The sequence below is a fragment of the Pinus tabuliformis genome, chromosome Q, assembly GCF_031772625.1.
Source record: "Pinus tabuliformis cultivar Carrire ecotype Pingquan chromosome Q, CPIR1, whole genome shotgun sequence".
Taxonomy (NCBI): Eukaryota; Viridiplantae; Streptophyta; class Pinopsida; order Pinales; family Pinaceae; genus Pinus; species Pinus tabuliformis.
Genome location: NC_142296.1, coordinates 777,913,258 through 777,933,251, shown reverse-complemented (window position 1 = coordinate 777,933,251; position 19,994 = coordinate 777,913,258). Strand labels below are relative to the sequence as shown.

Genomic DNA, 19,994 nt, shown 5'->3' with positions numbered 1-19,994 from the left:
TTGTTGTCACTTCCTTTGGTGAAAATTGGAGGTTTGTCTTCAGAAGTGTTGCTTTGCAACCTACAGAATTATTAAAGAAAAGAGGGATAAAAAAAAGAAATGGGAAAAAGATAACGGAATTATGAAAATGTAAACCGCCAAGAACTCTTGGTTTTTAGTTAAGATTTTTTGTGAGTATGCCAACATTGTTGGTTTTCATGATTATACCTTTATTATTATTATTATTATTATTATTATTATTATTATTATTATTACTACTACTACTACTACTATTATTATTATTATTATTATATACAATTGAGTTAGCATATGGGGAGAAATATCTCCTTTCTCAACTAACTTGAACTCAAAATTATTTTGCAAATACTTGACAAACTCTTCTCTTGTTAGTGGTTTATGATATAATCTTAATTTCTGACCATTAACAAGGAAATTAACTTGTTCATCATCAATAGTTTTGATCTTGACTGCTCCATTATCAAAGACAATATCTATCTCATAAGGACCAAGCCAATGAGTATGAAATTTCCCTTTAAAATCTTTGAATTTGGAATAAAAAAGAAGAGCCAGTCACCTGGATTGAACATTTTAGCCTTGATAAATTTTTCATGCCATAATAATCTTTTTTTTTTAACTATGTTATTTCTTTGGATAACATCTTGTCGAACCTCATATAGTTCATTCAATTTTTCTAGTCTTTGTTTCTAAGATTTAGATAGATCAAGGCCCAATTTAGTTGCTATCTTGAAGGTCTCCACTTGGAACTTAATTCGAAGCAACAATTGCTTCCCATAGACAAGCTCACAAGAAGTATTTCTAGTTGTGTTTCTCCATGTGGTTCGATATGCCCATGGTGTCTCTTAAAGCTTCTATGCCCAATCTCTCCTATGTAGATGCACAATCCTGGTTAGAATTGCTTCAAGTACCTTATTGGTGGACTCCACTTGTCCATTGGCTTGTGGATGATATGGAGTATACTTTTGATGCTTGATCTTATATTGCTCCATGATCTTTTCCACCAACTTGGATGTGAATTGAGTACCTTGATCTCTTACATTTTCTCTTGGAAAACCAAAACAAGTAAAAATATCCTCAAAAATAAATGTAACTACAACATTTTCAGTTGCAAATTAAATATCTTTAGCTTCTACCCATTTTATAACATAGTCGGCATGAACAAGTATATACCTTTTCTATTTAGATGGAGGATTTATTGGCCCAACGAAATCTAGAGCCCATTTTCAAAAGGCTTTACAAGTACCTATGGTTGTAGAGGAAATTCATTTGATGGAATAGGATTCCCCTTTCTTTGACAACTATAACTTCTTTTGACATATTCCTTGGCATCCTTAAAAAGAGAAGCCCAATAATATCCCAAAATAAGAATCTTGTAAGAAGTTCTTCTGTCAGCAAGGTGTCCTCCATATGGCTCATCAAGAAAACCTTTTAGGATTTATGGTACTTCATCTTCTCAAATACACCTTTGAATGATAAAATCAAGTCCAATTTTGTATAATTCTCCATCTATCCAAGAATAAGGTGCATTGGTTTTGATGACTTTTTTCTTTTCCCTAGGTAATATTTGTAGGGGTAAATCTCTTGTAGCTAAACAATTAGAAATATCTACAAACCAAGGTGTTTTAGTATATACTGCAAAAATATATTCATCAGGAAAATTATCCTTTACAGGAACATCATCATTATTATTTTTGCATTCTAGAAATAAAATCAGAAATAGTGTTTTCTTTTCCTAGTCCATCAAGAATAGTAATGTCAAATTCTTGTAATAATAACAACCATCTTATAAACCTACCATTACTAATTGGTTTTTTCATTATATATCTAATAGCAAAATTATCTGTATGGATGAAAGTTTCATAACCAGTGATATAATGATGAAACTTATTAATGACAAGCACAACAGTTGAAAATTCATTTTGTGTTAAAGTGTAATTTAAATCTATTGGAGTCAAATTTTTTCTTGTGTAATAAATAACATAAGGAGTGTTGGCTTAGATGGGCTTAACCCAAGTTTGGCTTTTACTTTGTACCAACAAAACCCTTAGAAACCGTCCCTTTTGGCAACGACCCGCAAGCAATTTGAAGTCTCATCTGAGGTGGCTATGGTTGATCGCAGAACCAGGTTTCTGCAACCTTGAGGGACTGCACGAAGTGGCTCTTAACTTCACTTTTCTATACTTTAATATTCCTTCTAACATTCATAACATTACTGTACAATGTAGTCTAACTACAAACTTTGTCACATTCATTTTAATATAAACAGATTGTATAACAATAGCAGTTACACTAACATACCAATTACTTGCAATTACTTCGCATAAACAGATAGAACACAAATAACAAATACATATACAAAAGGCTTCCTAAAACTTCTTCTTCGTTATTAATATAGATATTTCAAGACATACAACTTCTCGACCTACGCACCCAGCTGCAGGTGGTTTGCGCACTTAGCTGCAGACTCTTCCAAAGCCTCTGTGCACTCAGCTGTGGAGCCTTTCCTTAAGACCCAAAACACAGAACAAAAGATTCGATCACTTGTGCTCTCTCTGTGTTGTGATCTAATGATTTTTTCAACAAAGCATTACATGTCCTTCAATACATTACATTGCTAAAAAAACCATGGTCCACATACCATGGACTCAACAAAACAATGAACTAAAACCCCGATACCATTACAAAATTAGGGGCTTTGATCCACCCCGAAGCCCCTAGACACTAGGCGGTAAATAGAACTTTGTGCACTCCGCTCCTCAAAATGCAGAGTCTTTGACCAAAACTAAACCAAGTTGGGTTGCACTCTACAAGCCCCAAATACTCACATGTGACTCATCCTGAGTCACTCAGCTGCAGTTCCCTTGGACTATTTCTACTACCTACTTTTCCTCTCGGTGCACTTCTTCTAGCAATGCCTTTATGGTTGGTTCGATAGTCTTTTGCATCACTTCTTTCTCCCTCCTTGATCCTTTCATCTACCGCTTGCAAAATTTGGAGGGCGTCATCCTAGCACGGCTACGTCCTCTCTAGCAAAATATTCTCTTTCCTTTGAAGATCTTCAATCTGTTTATGGAGATTCTTCCCTTCAGTGATGTTGGCGAGCCTCTGCAAGACTGGTAGGGTCTTCATAGTTCCCAGGATCTCTTCCTACCACTTCTGCTTCACCTGTAGCTCCTCTTCAATCCTCTGAATGTTTGGATCCTCCTGTAGTGAGGTCCAAATCTACATGGTCTCATCTAGTAACTTTCCACAATCTGCCACTATGTCGGAGATGCCTTTCACTATAGTTTTTAGATCCCTCTCCCTTTGCTCACGTACTTCCAATAGTGTGACTAGCTACAACATTGTTTGCAGCTCAGAAATATTCACTTCATATTCAAACTTTATTTTCGTGAGATTATTCTTTAACTCCTTTATCATGAGGCCGAGCTTTGTGACCTTCTTTGCTGGAGGTTCTTCTTCGCAGGCATTTGCATCCCGAACTTCACTACAAGATTTTGCAATGGCTTCCTCTAGATGTTGTTGTTGCTGGCATGCTTCATCCCTTTCTTTGATCAATTGATCGAGCTCCTTCTTCATCGAAGCTCTTCCCTTTTCCACCTAAATTCTTAAAAATGAAGTGCTTTGTTCTTGCTCCTTCAATTCATTTGTAATAATTTGAAAGAACTCATGTAATACTTGATTTGGCAGTGCAGTGATGTTCATGTTAACACTATCCCACTCTCTTGCTCGCTCTCTATCCTCGGTGAATTCGAATGGTAACACTCCACCTGGTATCTACAAAATCCTCAATCTAATTATCAGCTCTATTCGTCGCTCTGGTTGCAGTAGTTGACCTATTTGTGTCGGTTGTCTAGCTATCTATGCCAGTACCTTTAACTCTGTGATGCTTTGTTGCACATCTATAAAGATCATTTTGTAGTGATCATCAACCTTGTTCTATGTCTATGTTGTTACTTCCTGGGCCTTTTCTCCAATCTCATCGATGTCCAGATCAGTGAGGATAAGCAGTATCATGCCCTTAGATTTTCTTTCCTTTTGGTTCTTTTGTGTGCTTGGCGTAGTTACTGTAGGTACCCTTTTTTTGATGATGAATGGTGATTCCCCTGTCAGATCTATGCCACTAAGAGGGTCTTGGGTATCATGTTTTGTCTCTGGCTCTAGTTCCTCTACTTCTTTTCCTTTATCTTTCCTACTTGGACCCACATGTTGTGTGGTGCCCCTCGTTGCTTTTGTGTCATCTATGGTTGGGATCATCCATTCGACTGACCATTTTTGTATTATTGCGAGCATGTCATCTTCATTGACCAAATATGGCATAGGGTGCCATGTCTCCATAGGATCCTTTCGAGCCTTGATGTATAATCTATGAAAATCTTTCTTGAATGTTGTGATGTTGCGATACTGCTCATACAAGCTAGGTGATAAACTGGGATACTGGTTCACCACAATGTGAAAATCCATGTCCAATAGCACAAAGAAAATTATGTTCTCTTGCACGTACAACGGCTCCTTGGTATGCCATAGTGAGGCATACTGCACGGCTTCACATACATATGTTTCAACTAGCGTAAATTCTGAGTCCTCTAGCTCCTTCCATGCTAACAGTGCAATGATCAAAATCAACAACACATAATGAAATGTTTTGCCTTCCTCCTGTGCCTTGCAACAATCCTCCAAAAATTCCTTGCATAGTACCCAACCTAGTTGAATTGAACCCCAACATTGCACTTCGTAGCCAAAGAAACCACAGATGTGGGGACTTCATTTTCTCTACATTTCCACATTACTTTTCCTACTAAAATGTGTGCAGCGAAGTGCACCCCTTGGTCGTAGATAGAGTTGATATCATATCCGTGAGACTTTTTGATAATCCCAAACGTATCCTTCATGTTTTGTGCCATTTCCTTGTCTTGGTTTTTACCGACGAACTCTTCGACGGGGTCCTTCCCTTGGTAGGGAAATCTAGTAATCCTTCTTATCAACATCTCATCAATCGAGATCCTCTTCCCCAACCAAAGGCATCCATCATGCACCAATACTAGTAACTATCAAACACAAGTTTTGTTGGATGTGCTTCTACCAAAGTGTGGCACGTATAACATGTTTAGCAAGCCTGATCTCTACAATCTTGCAGCCCACTGATGTGGCTCCAGCCTCATAACTCTGCTCTCTAGATAATAGATAATAGACCTGGTGTAGGTACCTGCTCGGCTTGAACTGTGGATATTTACTTCTGTCATTAAAGTGTTAATCCTCCATTTTTAATTGCGGGATTTTCACCAACATGTCACCTGTTATCACTTAAGAATTCTAATGCCAAAATTTCTCATGCTAGCTTGATGATAAAGGTCAGCGTTAGTCTAAGTTTTATTTCATTTGTCCTTAGAGTCTGAGTCTTAGGAGGTCTTGAGTCAAGCATGCATTCTCATCTATCACTGGTCACCCTCATTCATCACCGATCTCATAGCCATGTGTCAGTTTGGTTTAAAAATCATTATGTACCACAAAGCCTTTTTAGGTGATTGCGTAGTGCATGTAACCATTCTGAAGTGTTTTCGCAGTGCATTAATCTTGTTTAGCAGTTTCGCAGCGCAAAAATTCATTTGGTGATTACACAGCGCAATAGTCCTTTAGGTGTTTTCGCAGCACGATAGGTTTTAGGTGATTTCGTAGCGCATCATTCAAAATTTACACTGATCGCGCTGCGAAATTGGAGATTCGTGCATTCCGCAGCGAATCTTTCCCAACTGTCAAATCTGTCAAGTTAATCTATGGCTACGTCATTCATTGTCAGTTTATGCATTCCATATATCATCTCCAACCGCTTATCTCCATTATTGCAATCACTAAGTACGTTGGTACACACGAAATACAAGTTCCAAGAAAGGCCAGGTATGCTCAGTTTTAATGATGATTGTATGCCTTGCATGAGAAACAAATCTACTAGATTTAAATTTGAAAACATCGTCATCAAGTGAGGCAGCTATCAAGCGAGGCAGCCATTCAAGCAAGGCAGATTTTGGAGTTTGAGCAGCGCTAGCATTTCCAGCCTACAGGTCACTGAATCTTCATGGAGGGATCGGCAGAGAGGAAAGACCATAGATTAGGCAAATGTCTGAGAAACGAGCCTGAAGGTTTGGATATAACCTTGAAGAACAGAGAGGTCGAACAGTTATTTAAACAAGCTGGATGTTGGAAGTTTAGGTAAAAAAGTTTTGTTATCAAGCCTATGTAAAGACTCTGTTTATTTTGGTAATACAGTAATGGCTTCTGCTGCTCAAGAATCATAGTGACTTCAATGTATGAATTCCTCTTGTTGTGTTTCATGGTGTTTACAGTTTGATGAGTACTTGATTACTTAGAAATCACTTGCAGTGTTGTAATTTCCTTCAGTTACTCATATACTGTCCCTTTTGTGTCTGCTGCACTTTATATATATTGAAGTCTGAATGCCTTGATTTTACTGCAAAGCCAATTCATTGTTAATACTAAATGACATATGACTCCATGAGCCCAATGGATGCTTGTTAATTTAGATTTTACCAGCCTCATTTCTATTTGTTTGATAAAGAGTTAGCCATCTCAATCACAATCACAAACCTTAAATCCTTTGAGAGAGCCCTCTCAGGCTAAGGAGGCTAAGCCTTAGCTAAAAGATTGGTATGAAACATTTACTTGAAGTCTTCCTGGTCTACAGCCTTCCAGGGCCTGATTTTGAGATAACATCACCTTCAAATGGAACTTTTTCTGGTAGCAATGGTGTGAAAGTGTCAAGCATTGTGTCTTTCAGGTCCTTAATCGGCTTGGCACCCAAGTTCCTTGGTGGAAAATATAGTGGCATCACAGAGGTAATTTATGTGCCCTTTGTATCCATCTAGTGCATCTTGGCTTCCTCTTCGTTGCCGTGGATTTCATCTGGCTCTTCCAACTGTATTGGCTTCTTTGCCTTCTCCTTAGGTTTCTTATCTTGCTTGGTCTTCATCCCATGCTCTTTTGTTGTCTTCTTCCTTGGGGATGCTCTTAGCTCTACTCCAGAGGCTTCAGTTAGCCTCTTTTTTATCCTTTTCTTGGATTGTTCTTTTGCAACTAATTGTTTTCGCGAAGACCTCGTGCTCCTTGGGGACAGGGTTACATTTGATGCTCCAGAGTGACCAGCCTAGGCTTCCATGACTCCTGCTAGCCCTTTCTCTACAAATTCTTGAGAAATTTCTTCAAATCTTCTCTCAGAAATATAATAACACACTTGACTCACTCTTGATTGCAAATTCTCAAACTAAATTCTCTAGATAGCAAAGTGTAAAATGTGGAGCGAGACATAGATTTTATAGTGAATTTGAATTTTGAACCTCATGATTAGCTTAGATCTTGTTCATTTAATGCAGGTATGGTGCTAGATCCAACCAGTTGTGCTTCATAAATGTGTTTCTCCCGCGCCTTTTAACGACAACTTTTTCCTTCCAATGGTCATATTTTTCCGATTATCTTCAAAAATCGTGAAATAATCTACCCTCCATCGTGGTCCTTTCATAATTTGACATACTTCTAAATATCGTGCATTAATCCTCCTTTAGCATGGTTATTTCTAACTTTGACATACCCCTGAATGTCACATAGTAACCTTCTTCGATGAAGTCCCCTTCTGCAAAGTAGTTTATAGTCCTGTGCTCACTTTCAACTGTAGGTGGCACGAAGACTCTTCTCCTTTCGTCTTTCAGTGCGAAACTCTAGGGACGGAGTCGTCCATGTATACCTTCAATCTACTACCATTCACTTATCTTGGATCAGCTGACCATTTAACTTCGCGAGTTGAACTGCACCACATTCAGAGACATGTTTGATGATATATGGTCCTAACCAATGTATCTTAAATTTTCCTGGGAACTTCGAAAATTTTCAATCATATAAGAGTACAATATCTCCTTCCTAGAATGTCTTTTGCTTGATGTTTCTATCATGTCAGGCCTTCTCCCTTGCTTTTTGTACTTTCTGATGAAAACCTGCTATAAACATGTCCTCTTCCAAAGCAAAAAATTGTGCCATCCTCTCCTCCATTATATCATAATCTGACATGTCTATGATGGTTGCAATTCTTAAACTGGGCACAATGTACTCCATAGACATGACTACTTCTTGTCCATATACCAACCTAAAAGGTGTTTGGCCTATTAATTTCTTGCATGTTGTACTATATGCCCACAACTTCATTAGAATCCTTAGATCCCAGTCATTTCTATTCATATCACACACTTTTGTGAGTGCATTCTCCAAAATTTTATTGAAATCTTCGACTGTCCCATTCACTTGAGGGTGATATGGGGTACTTTTCTGATGGTGTACTTGAAACTCTTTAGTTAGCGCCTCAATAGTCTAATTCAAGAAATGTGAGCCTTGGTCGCTCATTAATATCTTCAGGCACCCAAACCTGGATAGAATCTATTCAAAAATGAACTTCGCTATGGTATTTGCGCTACAATCCTTCACTAGTTGTGCCTTGGCCTGCCTCGTCAAATAATCAGTTGCAGTGATTATGTATCTTGCACGAGTCTTCTTTCCTGGTGGGTTAATAGGTCCAACAAAGTCAATAGCCCATTTGTCAAATTCTTGCAACATCACTTGTGGATTTAATGGACTTTCGTCTCTTCTATATGGCTTTCATGTTCTTTGGTATATATCACATGCTGGACAAAACTCTTTTACATCCTTATGTACTATGGGCCACCATAACCTAGCTCTCAAGGTTTACTACATAATGGCCTTTCCTGCATAATGTCCACTTGTGACTCCTCCATGAGATTTTGCTAGAATAATTTGCCTTTCATGTTCTGGGACGTATCTTCGTAGTATTTCATCTAGTCCCATTTTGTACAAGTGCCCTACAATCAACGTGAAATCAACTGCTTTTACTACCAACTCCTTCTTCTATTGTGTAGTGTACTCTGCGGGCGTCATTCATATGGCCAAAAACTGAATCATATCCATGAAGTGATCATCTGCGACCCTGATTGCAAACAACTGTGTGTCATGTAGGTTATCTTCGATACTGGTGGGTTCTTCTCCTGTCGCCAATCTTGAAAAATATTGAGCTCAACATTAAATCTTCCTGGCTTGACTACAACCTCAAAATCATACTCTTGGAACAACAACAACCATTGACATATTTTTTCTCCTAAAACAAGCTTACTCACCAAATATTTTAGCGCGTAATGATTAGTGACATCTTGAAATGTGCTCCCAAAAAGCAGTGCCTGAACTTCTGTAATGCATAAACCATAGCTAACCCTTCTCTTTCTATTGTTGCATAGTTCTTTTCCACCTTGGAAAAATTTCTACTTGCAAAAGCTACGAGCTAATCAACTTCGCATTCTCCTTCATGTGTCAGCACTATACCCAGTGCTATGCAAGATGCATCGACATGTACATGAAATTCCTTATTCCACTCTGAAAAAACTAATATCGACGTACTTACCATATTCTCCTTCAGTATATCTAGATTCTTCTAACATTCTTTGTCCCATTTAAAAGTGACATCTTTCTTCAATAAATTCTCCATTGTCACAGTTATCTGCACATACCCCTTTATAAACTTTTTGTAATAGCCAGTGTGTCCAAGTTTCGTGTGCAGTTGTCTCACTATTTTCGATGCTGGCAAGTTCACAATGACTGCTATCTTCACGGGATCCACCAGCAAACCCTGTTTGCATACAATATTCCCTAATAGTATGCCACAAGGCACACAAAATATACACTTCTTCAAGTGTTTTTAAATTTGATGTGGCCTACATGTATCCAGCATAAGCCTTAAGCTTGCAATATGCTTCTTTAATAGTCCAAAGACTGTCCAATCATCAAAGTAAACTTCCAAGAATTTGTGTATGTACTCCTTAAATGTTGCGACTACAACTCTAGAAAATTTGTAGGCACATTCTTCAAGCCAAAAGGCATCATTGTGTACTGAAATGAACCCCACTCTATTGCAAAAGTTGTCTTATGTCTATCTTCTGGCGCAATTCTGATCTGATGGCAACCCGAAAAGCCATCTGTGAAAGAATAGGCCTCTTGACCTCTTACATTTTCCAATACTTCGTCTGTAAATGGTTTATGGAAGGGGTCATGCACACATGCATCATTTAGTTTCCTCAAGTCAACACAAATTTTGATCTCTCCCTTAGTCTTTTTTTCCTGAAATATCATGGGACTTACACATTCAAACTCTTCAACAGGCTCGATGATCTCGGCTGCTAGCATTTTCTCTAATTCTTCCTTCACCTTTTCCTTGTATTTCAGATTCAACCTATAGGGTCTTTACTTCACAGGCTTCGCGTCAGGTTTCAGACGGATCCTCATAACTCCTAGGTCCATTAATTTTCCCTTTATTTTTGAAAACTTCATAGGGAATAGATCCTCGTATTCATGTAGCAGCTACATGATTTTACTAACTATATCTGCGCCCCAATAGTCTCCAATCGTCGTGAACTTTGGTTCTTCCTCTGTCCCAATATTCACTTTCTATGTTTTTACCGGCTGCATTATATCTGGTATTTCTAGTTCTGGTCCAACAACTTCGCGATGTCCTTCTAATTCTAGTATATCAATATTGCGCAAATCTTCATCTTCTTCGACAGTGATATTATAACATTCCAATGCATTTTGTAACTGTGCAACCCAATCATGCTGCCAAGTTAATGGAGCTTCATTCTCAAAAATATTTGCTCTAATTACCTGAAGAGTCGATTCTAGACATGGACAATCATCTTCAAAACTAAATGTTATTATGAACCCTTCAACCAAATCTATCCATTTCACAATTCCATGTTGCAATTATGTTTCAAGATATCAATTCATAGGAATCATTTATAGTGTGTGGATAAATCCATGTACCCACTCTTGTTTTGGAATTTCTTTCCAAACCAAAGTGAAACGATGAATATTCTCTCGAGGATCAACCTTACCATCATACTTTACTTCTATTTCTATGTTGATTGAGCCAAACCTGATCCACATTAATCTTCGACATTGCTACCAATATGCTATATTTCTTTTATGAGTACCCCACCATCTAGTAGGTGTAGCCCTCATGGCTACATCCAAAGCTTGCAACCTTTATTCTTCTGGTATTTCTCTTTCTTATTCATCAAGAAACAGACTTACATCTCTGATCCCATCATAATAAGGCGGATCACATACTTCAAAAGTTATGCAGCAAAGTGATTTTCTGGTAGATACTTCATATAACCTGTTCTACCAATTTTCTAGTTCTTCCTTAGAATCTGAAATACAAGAATTGTCATGTTCCAAGCCCAATTTTCCATCTGCAGTGGGATTAATCCAATTTTCCTCCTTAGATATTATCTGATAAATTTTGTCAATATTTGTGTCGCAGTACTCATCCCGGACAGGCTCTGTATAGCGCACTCCTTCTAAGGGGTCTAGAGGGACAATGAACCTCGTATTGTCTTTTTCGAACATTATTTGTCTCTTCAAATTGATTATCACCAAATTATCAAAAGCTAAATCTAATCCAAGCAGCGCTGAATAGGGGTTGCTATCATCTACAATTTCAATCACTTCGAAGTCTACAATAGTTCAGACTTCTTCGATGTCTACTATGATGCTAGGTAACCTTCCCATAGGGATGATATTTTGTTGGTTGGTCATCCTCAACTGTATCGATGACCATTGCAACTTCAGTCTTCCCATTAAATCCCAATTTTTGTCAGGTAATATGTTGCAACGATCCTAAATCCAGGATTACATGATCCATATCATATTCCCCGATCTGCGTAGTTAATATCATTTCCTTCCCCATTCTCTTCTTGTGTCAATGTAAATTGTTCACTGCGTGCAGATTTCTTTGCGGTACATATTTATCAACGCACGAGTCTATCAACTCCTAGAGTCCTTCACCAACCCTCTTATTCCTCAACAACTTCATGCAAGTTTGTAAAAATGACTTCAAAATACTTGGATCTAATTCTTGCATCAGAGTAGACACTTTGTCACAGTCCTTCTTTGGCATTAACTTCAGTTTTCCACTATATGTTGAAGCCCCGGAATCCATGAAGCTTCGCTTTGCTCCCATGAACGTTTCTTTTTCCTTTTGGATATTGAACCCAAGGACCTTTTCTGTGGTCTTTCTTACCCATGTGTCTCTTCTACTTTCTTCTTACCTTTATTGTCTCCTATCATAGTGCATTCATCCTCCCTTAGCTTAGTGGTCATCATTTGAATATTTGTTATGGGTTATTGGTTCCTTTTCTCCTACATCCTTGTGATAAGGATAGGACATTCTTCTATCATGTGATCAAAAGATTTACAGTAGCTGTAGGTTGTAGTAGGGTTCTAACAGTCTCTTGCAAAGTGTCATGCCTGTCCATAGTTATAACAGATAATTTGGTTGCGTCCTCGAATAGCTCCGTCCTCATCCTTGGAAGCCTCCTCAACCAGCATGCTATCCTAGCTCCTCATGCATATGTCCTTCAGCTTGCAGTCTATAAGCATCACCAGTGTGCTCCAACATCAAGTCATAACTTCGATATTTTCTCTCATCGTGGCCTACTGATTTACAAAATTTGCAAAACAGTTGCTTTGGGGTTTGCACATACTTCTATAATAAATAAAAATCTTCAGAGTGATGTTGCCCTCTCATTCTAAAAATCTCGCACCACAAACTTGATCCTGGGTTTACTATATTAGGTGCTCCACTTGCCAAGTAATCTCTGAACACAGGGCATTGATCCTTATAATGGCCCTCTGCTTTGCATTTTGTGCACCACACGTTTCATATAGTTTCTTTACCTTTCTTGAGATCTTGCCATTCCAAGGTCAAATTTGTTAGCTGAATATGAATGTGTTGTACTCCTACATGAGTATCTCCAATCGGTGAGACTTCCAACTTCATTGCAATCTTTAATGCTTTGGATTGAGTCATTATCTTCTTATGCATCAAGGGTAACCTGATATGTGGCAATAATGCAGCTATAAACCATTCTTTATGTTGTTCTAGGGGTATGTTAAATATTACTTGTCCCATTAACACCTTGAATCATTGATCCAACTCCCACACAAACTCAGTAGCCATATGTTTGATTTCCTTCAGCGTTGTAATGCACTATGATTCTAATTTTGGCTTCTTGAATTCTGACACCAGTGCTTTCTTAATATCATCCAATGAAGTAGCTAGATTAGTCACAGAATACTTCATGTACCATGTCAGCACTCTTTCTCGCAGCATTGTGATGAGTTGCACCTTCTTTACATCTTCGTTAGTGATTTGTCTTTCTTTCCATACTACATCAGCTACAAACTAGAACTGCTCAGGATCCTCTTATCCAAGTCCTCTAAATATAGGCATATTAATTTAATCGACCATTTTTCTTCTTGGAGAGTTAGGGGGAGGGGGAGGGGCATAGGGGAATTACGGGGAGGGGGATGTGGGGTAATGGGAGTAGATGGATGGGGAATCCCAAAGATGCCCTGATTTTTCTCAACTCCTAACTTCAACGTGCCTTCACAATGGGAGGGGGAATATCACGGGGTTGTGGGGTTACTTCCTTCTTCTTCACTCTCAGATCCACCTAACAAGAGACTATAGTCAGTCTCAATAAATTTATTTGGTTTGTGTTCTACTCTACATCGCTTTCCACTTTGCATAGACATCAGTCCTAGTTCAAACTTATTCCCTCTTCTTCCAAACATTAATCTGACTACATTCATAGTATGCCCTTTTCACAAAAAATCATTTTAATCCACAGCTTCAAAGAATTTAGGTACTTACCTCATAGACCCTTGAAAAAACTTCACTCAGCTTCATTGTAAGATACAGTCATGTCTATTGTGAACTCAGTAATAAATCCTACCAAGATACTATCAATCCAAAAATCAATCGCTCTTGAGCTACTATTGTTCGTATTCTTGAGTTGTTGTATCAATTCAGGGCTCCACGCAGTAAGCTCATATTTTTTAAATAGGTATTATGCTCGGTCAACATCGATACACATTCATAACATTCATTAGCAAATGTCACAAAGAAATCTCTTGACGTTTTGTACAGAGATACTTCTGCAACCAGGCTTCAGTCGAAAATTGCAGATTTTTGTTTTCCTAAAAATGTGAATTATCGTTCTTTCTGATCTACCCAATCTTGCATTTCCTTCTTTGATGGGTGTCACATCCACATCCCTCAAATATATCCTAGTCTTGGAAACAAAATGATTTTCTAAGTTAGTAATTGGAGAACCCACAGTAATACCCATATTCTGTCAACCTTTCAAATCCCAACAGGGATCCATCATCAGGACAAAAATTGTCCTGATGATGGATCCCTGTTGGGATTTGAAATGTTGACAGAATATGGGTATTACTCTGTGTTCTCCGGCTACTAACTCAGAAAATATAAACCACAGATGTCTAAAATCTAGGAACATAACCATTTGTTGGCTCGGATGGGCTTAACCCAGGTTTGGCTTGTACTTCACACCAACAAAACCCTCAGACATTAGCCCTTTCAACAACAACCCATAAACAGGTGGAAGTCTCACTCGAGGTGGCTATGGGTGATCGCAGAACTAGGCTTTTGCAATCTTGAGGGACTGCGTGGAGTGGCTCTTAACTTCACTTTTTTGTACTTTAATCTTCCTTCTAACATTCATAACATTACTGCACATTGTATTCTAACTGTAGACTTTATCACATCATTTTAATATAAATAGATTACAGAACAATAACAGTTGCGCTAACATACCAATTACTTCGTGTAAGTTTCAGTATATGCATACTTCCATCAGGGATCGAATCTGCTCTTTGCATTTTCATTTTAGGTGTCTCATTCTAAATTTTTTATCATTCCACTAGGTCATGCAAAAATGGTGTACTGACGGTTGTCTTCTTCTCAGAAAATCAAATTTTCCCTCATAAGGTATATTTGCTGACCCATCTCCATGTTTCATTCAGTTATGGTTTCAGTTATGTTATTTTTAGAGTCAAGGCAGTTGTGTTTCCATTAGGTCTTAGGTTCATTTCCTAGGTCTTTCCATTAGGTCTTAGGGTCCATTTCCAAGGTCAAAAGTATAGTTTCAAGTGTTAATAAAGGGCAACAAAGGTATGAGGAAGACCAATAAACAAAGAGTGATTGGTAGGAAGTCATGGTTATTGTACAAAAATTTTATTTCACCGATGTAATTTTCATCTCGATTGGTAGGAAGTCATGGTTATTGTACAAAAAATTTATTTCAACAATGTAATTTTCATCTCAAAAATATGTTTTTGAGATGAAAACGAGTATTTTAGTTGATTTATATTTTTTGATGTAATTCAAGCCATTTCATGTAATAAGTGATACCATAAGCTACCCAAGCATTTCTCCTTGCTACAAATAATGAAAGTCATTGAAGAAATCAGTTCAATCCAAGCATCATCCAACTGAAAAGAGACAAAGAGAGAAAAGTATTAAACCGATATTTGGAGGAAAGTAAAAATTCCAAAAAACATTATAAAGTGGGTTTTTCTAAAGAAAAATCAAAATCATTCTCTATATAAAATTTTCAAAGGAATTTGCCAAAATTCATTAGTTCTTTTGCACCCTAAGCTCTCCTTGGCAAAGAGGAGATTGAGTGAAGGAGGAAAAACTAAGAAAGGCACATTTTCTTAGGCGCTGCACACTGGGAGGAGTCATTGCGTATATGTAGGGTCAAGGACACGTTCTCCAGTCCAAGCCAGAGTAAAATTCAATGGTGCTGCGTGCCTATAGGGTGAAGGGCATGCTTGTTGAGGACGCTACGCGCTGGCACTTGCTGCTGTGTGTTTGGCCAGAGGAGCCTATTGAACCCTAGGAGCACCAAAACACCACTTCCTTCATTTTCTCAAAGCCACAAAAGCTTCAACTACCAGCGTACAACAAGTAAGTGGCCCGATATCTCGTTTTCTCCATCAATTAAGCAAATTAACACCCTAAATTTTGAAACCCTAGCAAAGCTCCCTTGCATGCTTCCAAAATCACCTCTTTGATCAGAGTTACAGTAATTCTTATATTTTATCACCTTCCTATCATCCTTACTATATTTCACTCCACCTCCTCACTGTTTCACTCATCTTGGCATATATATTAGTTCCTCAAGTTTTCACCTATAAAGCATGTCAGCATATAGTAGGTCAGAAGAAGGGGAAAGACAGCCCAGGAGGCCAACCAAGAAAGGAGGTAGAATTATTAGATTTGAACCCATTGATACAACAGAACTTATGGCATCACCACTTGCAGTATCATGTTTCAGGCACATGGGCTGTTTAGAGTTTTGCCAGAGGGTTGAGACGTTGAATTTTCATCAGCAGTTAACCAAGTAGTTCATCCTCAATTTGCAAAACAACCAGGTCACTTTAGCCAGGGTCACATTCACTATATCTTCAATCATCATATTACAGGCCACTGGAATTCCAAATGTAGGAGATAAATGGTTCAAGCAGAAAAATTTGCATCACGGTTTTTATGAGCCATATCTTAAAACGAGGTTCAAAAATGATAAGAAGAGAATTTTCCCTTTCTCTTATCTTTTGGACAAGTATGTGCCATTGATGAAGATCATCATGAGGTATTTCACATGTGAGGGCAGGTTTTCCCAACTATACTCATACCACATTAGGATTCTCATGCACCTTACCAGGGTAAGAATTCTCAATTTTCCATATTACCTTTTCAAGAGTATTGACAATATGACATATATTGCTCAGAAGAGGGACCCAGCTCATTAGATGCATAGTATTTTCCATCATTCTCTTATCAAAATGATAGTCCTCCATCACTTAGATCAACTAGGCATTACTTGGGAGGCCTTCATAGCTAATGAAATATTCAATGAACCACCTACTCAGCCTGCTCCCCACATTCCTCCATCATCCTCCACTCATCCATCAACTTCTTCTCATCCACCACAGCCTACTTATCACTCATCCTCAACAGGTCATTATTCACCAGACACCTCCACACCATCTACATCACCATTTCATGTAGCCATTCATTCACCCACTAGAGATGATGACAGTGATGAGGGACATGATGTGCACACCGAGCATGGTCAGAGTAGTGTACCACAGAGGAACAATTTGCAACCATTTGTTTTCACCTATCATAGGGGAAAGAGGAAGGCGTTTACCCCACGAAAAGTGGGAGGGGCCTTGCCTTCATCATCAGCATTACAGTTTAAAGGAAAGGAGAAAATGGTAGAGGAAGCAAAGGTCAAACAATAGCATGAAGAGCATGACATTAAAAAGGAATTTCTCCTTGTGGACTCTAGTGATGAGGAGGGAAACAAATCTTCTCAATATTCCTTGAGATCAAAGGATGCCAAAATTAGGGAGCTTGAGTTTAATTTACAAAAAGCCCAATATGTTATCTCCTTTTATGAGCAAGAGAACAAGCAGCTAGAATTTAAGTAGGAGTTGATGCAAATCAAGTACATCAAGGCAAAAGAGGGAAACTGAGAAAGCCAAATTTTAGCTTGATGAGTCCTATGGAGATTATGGAGAGTCAGATGATGAATAGGGACAAAGAAAAAGGCCAAGAACAAGAGGATTGAAAAATGCCTTAGAGCTTGAAAGACAAAAAGAGGGAGAATTGGAGGAGTAGCTCGCTCTAAATGGACAACTGGTCAAGGACATAGCTGAAAACAGAGATTCTTGGCTTGAGAAAGTGAACACACACTTGGAGACCCTCTTGGACAAATCAAACAGAGATGTTGAGTTGCAAAGGAAGATGGCCAAGTATTATGCAAGGAGAAACCAAGTGGCAAGGAGCAAGCTCGAAAGAGCTCATGAGAAAATTGACAAATTGACTAAACAAGAGGAGAGGAGGAGACTTGAAATGCTTGTTGAGGCATCCCTACATGCCTCTAATCTTTGATTAGTCATAAGAAAACATTTTTGGGAATAATGGATGATTTTTGAATTTGAAGTAGGTTTTTGTGTTTTTCAATCCAATTTTTGCACAGTCATGGCATCCATTGAGGAAAAGGTCAGCATTTTTGGAATCATAGTGATGTGTACATGCACCGTGTGCATTCGCTAAGGTTTTGGAGAAGAAATGGTTGCCCAAAAAGGCCAAAAACCCTCAAAAATGACCTTTATGCCTTCTTTTTGGCCTGAGTGCTGCGTGCTAAGCCGTGTTGGGAGAATTGACTTTTGAAAGGGAAAATGAACTCCAAAAGAAAAAATTCAAGATGTTCTGGAAGGTTGACAGGCAGAGATTTCCAACAAGATATTGTGGACCCAATTTGGACATCGGAAAGGCCTCCAAAAGTGCAGCTGAATTTGAAGGGTGCGCCTGGCATTGGCGCTACACACCTAGCACTAGTGCTGCGTGTTTGACAGTTTGTCTAGATTTTCACTTTTTTGTCCTAGTTTTCACTTTCACCCTGGAAAATCATGATTTTATCCTTGTAATTGATCAATTGAATGTAATTATGATGCTTCTAGAGCTTACTAGGGTAGATTCATCAGATAAAACAAGTTCATGAGGTGTAATGTATCAGTTTGTTTGAATTAGGGATCAGTCACTTTGACCACCCTATTTTCTTGTTAGCAGTTCAGATTTTGTTGGAAACAGCTCCTCCTCTCATGGATTTGACCCCTTGAGCTTAGGATGAGTTTTTTGGGGTCTATATGATGCTTTTCCTCAGTCATTATAGGGGTTGGACTCAGTTGGATGCTTATGTTTGAGTAGACATCATTTTTGTATCAATTTTCAGCAGGAGATTAATGAAAAGTTGCAGCTATTTCTTTGGGATCCATGTGGTATAATGTTCAGTTAAGTTTTCTATATTGTGATCATATGTTAAATTTTTTTTTGTACTTCATCAATCATTTCATTGCTTTTAAGTGGATGTTTTCAAGTTGATAGGCAGAACCCATAATTTTTATGCTCTGTTTTGGGGAAATATTCGCAGTCTGTGTTTTCTTCAGTTTAGTAAGAATCCATGAGGTTTACATGCTCTTCCTAGCTCCTCACCTGTCTTTCACCTCATCCATCAAACCCTGAGGTTATAATCGTTGTTCCTACCTTGCCCCATCGAACACCCTGTAGTTTTGACCTAATTTCCTTACCCTAACTGTTTGGCTCCTCCTGATCCAGCAAATCCCTTCAAAATCAAATCAAACCTTGTGATACTATACATAGCCTAATATCAGTTTCTAGATCCTATCAATTTGGCTGAGATCCTTACGGAGAGAGCCCTCTCCTGGCCTAGTAGGGCTAGCTACTTGGATAAGCGTGGTTTGTGGTTACCCTGGCATTGCCTTCCTTCAACCTGAGGTTCAATCTAGGTGATAACATAGTGGCGACCATACTATGGAACAAAAGATCAGAAATTAATCACCCCAGTAAGATGTTTCATTTGAATTCTTAAGCTTATGAATGATGAGTTTTAGAATTTAATAGGCTGAATTGGAAAGTTGTAAAGTAATATATTAAATTTCAAAATTAGACATACTGGCTTCCCGAAAGCACTCCAGATCCAATCCAAATCCGAATCCTCCAACCATTGTCAGTGATCCTCATAAAATTGGGCGAAAATCTAATAACACTGCAGAGAAATCTAGTTTAACTAGAGAACAATCAAGTGAGGATTTCATTCCTCAAGCTAGTTCACTCTCAGGAAGGTTAAACACTTTGCAAGACATTGATTTTGATATTAATTTTGAGCAGAGTTTATTTCACTGTAAATCTTTAAGTTGGATTGATCAGACAATTGTTGATTCCTCTATATCTCTTTATAACCCCACTGAAGACTTGTTTTCACACAATAAATCAAGGTCACAGCTTATTCACACTCTTGATCATTTGCAAAACCTCTCTTCAAACTTAAACAATTGGGTACAAAATAAGACTCATGGACCATCTTTTGATTTTCGAAATACCTCCTTTGCATCTACTACCACTCAAACTATCTCTCACCCTCCACTTTCTTCTTCATCGATTGTTCACACCGCTC

The 19,994-nt window shown here is 38.3% G+C and overlaps 1 pseudogene; it reads right to left on the bottom strand.

The window, feature by feature from the left end:
* Positions 1–19,994, bottom strand: part of LOC149221792 (DNA damage-binding protein 1a-like) — a 47,494-nt pseudogene that overhangs the window by 14,759 nt on the left and 12,741 nt on the right.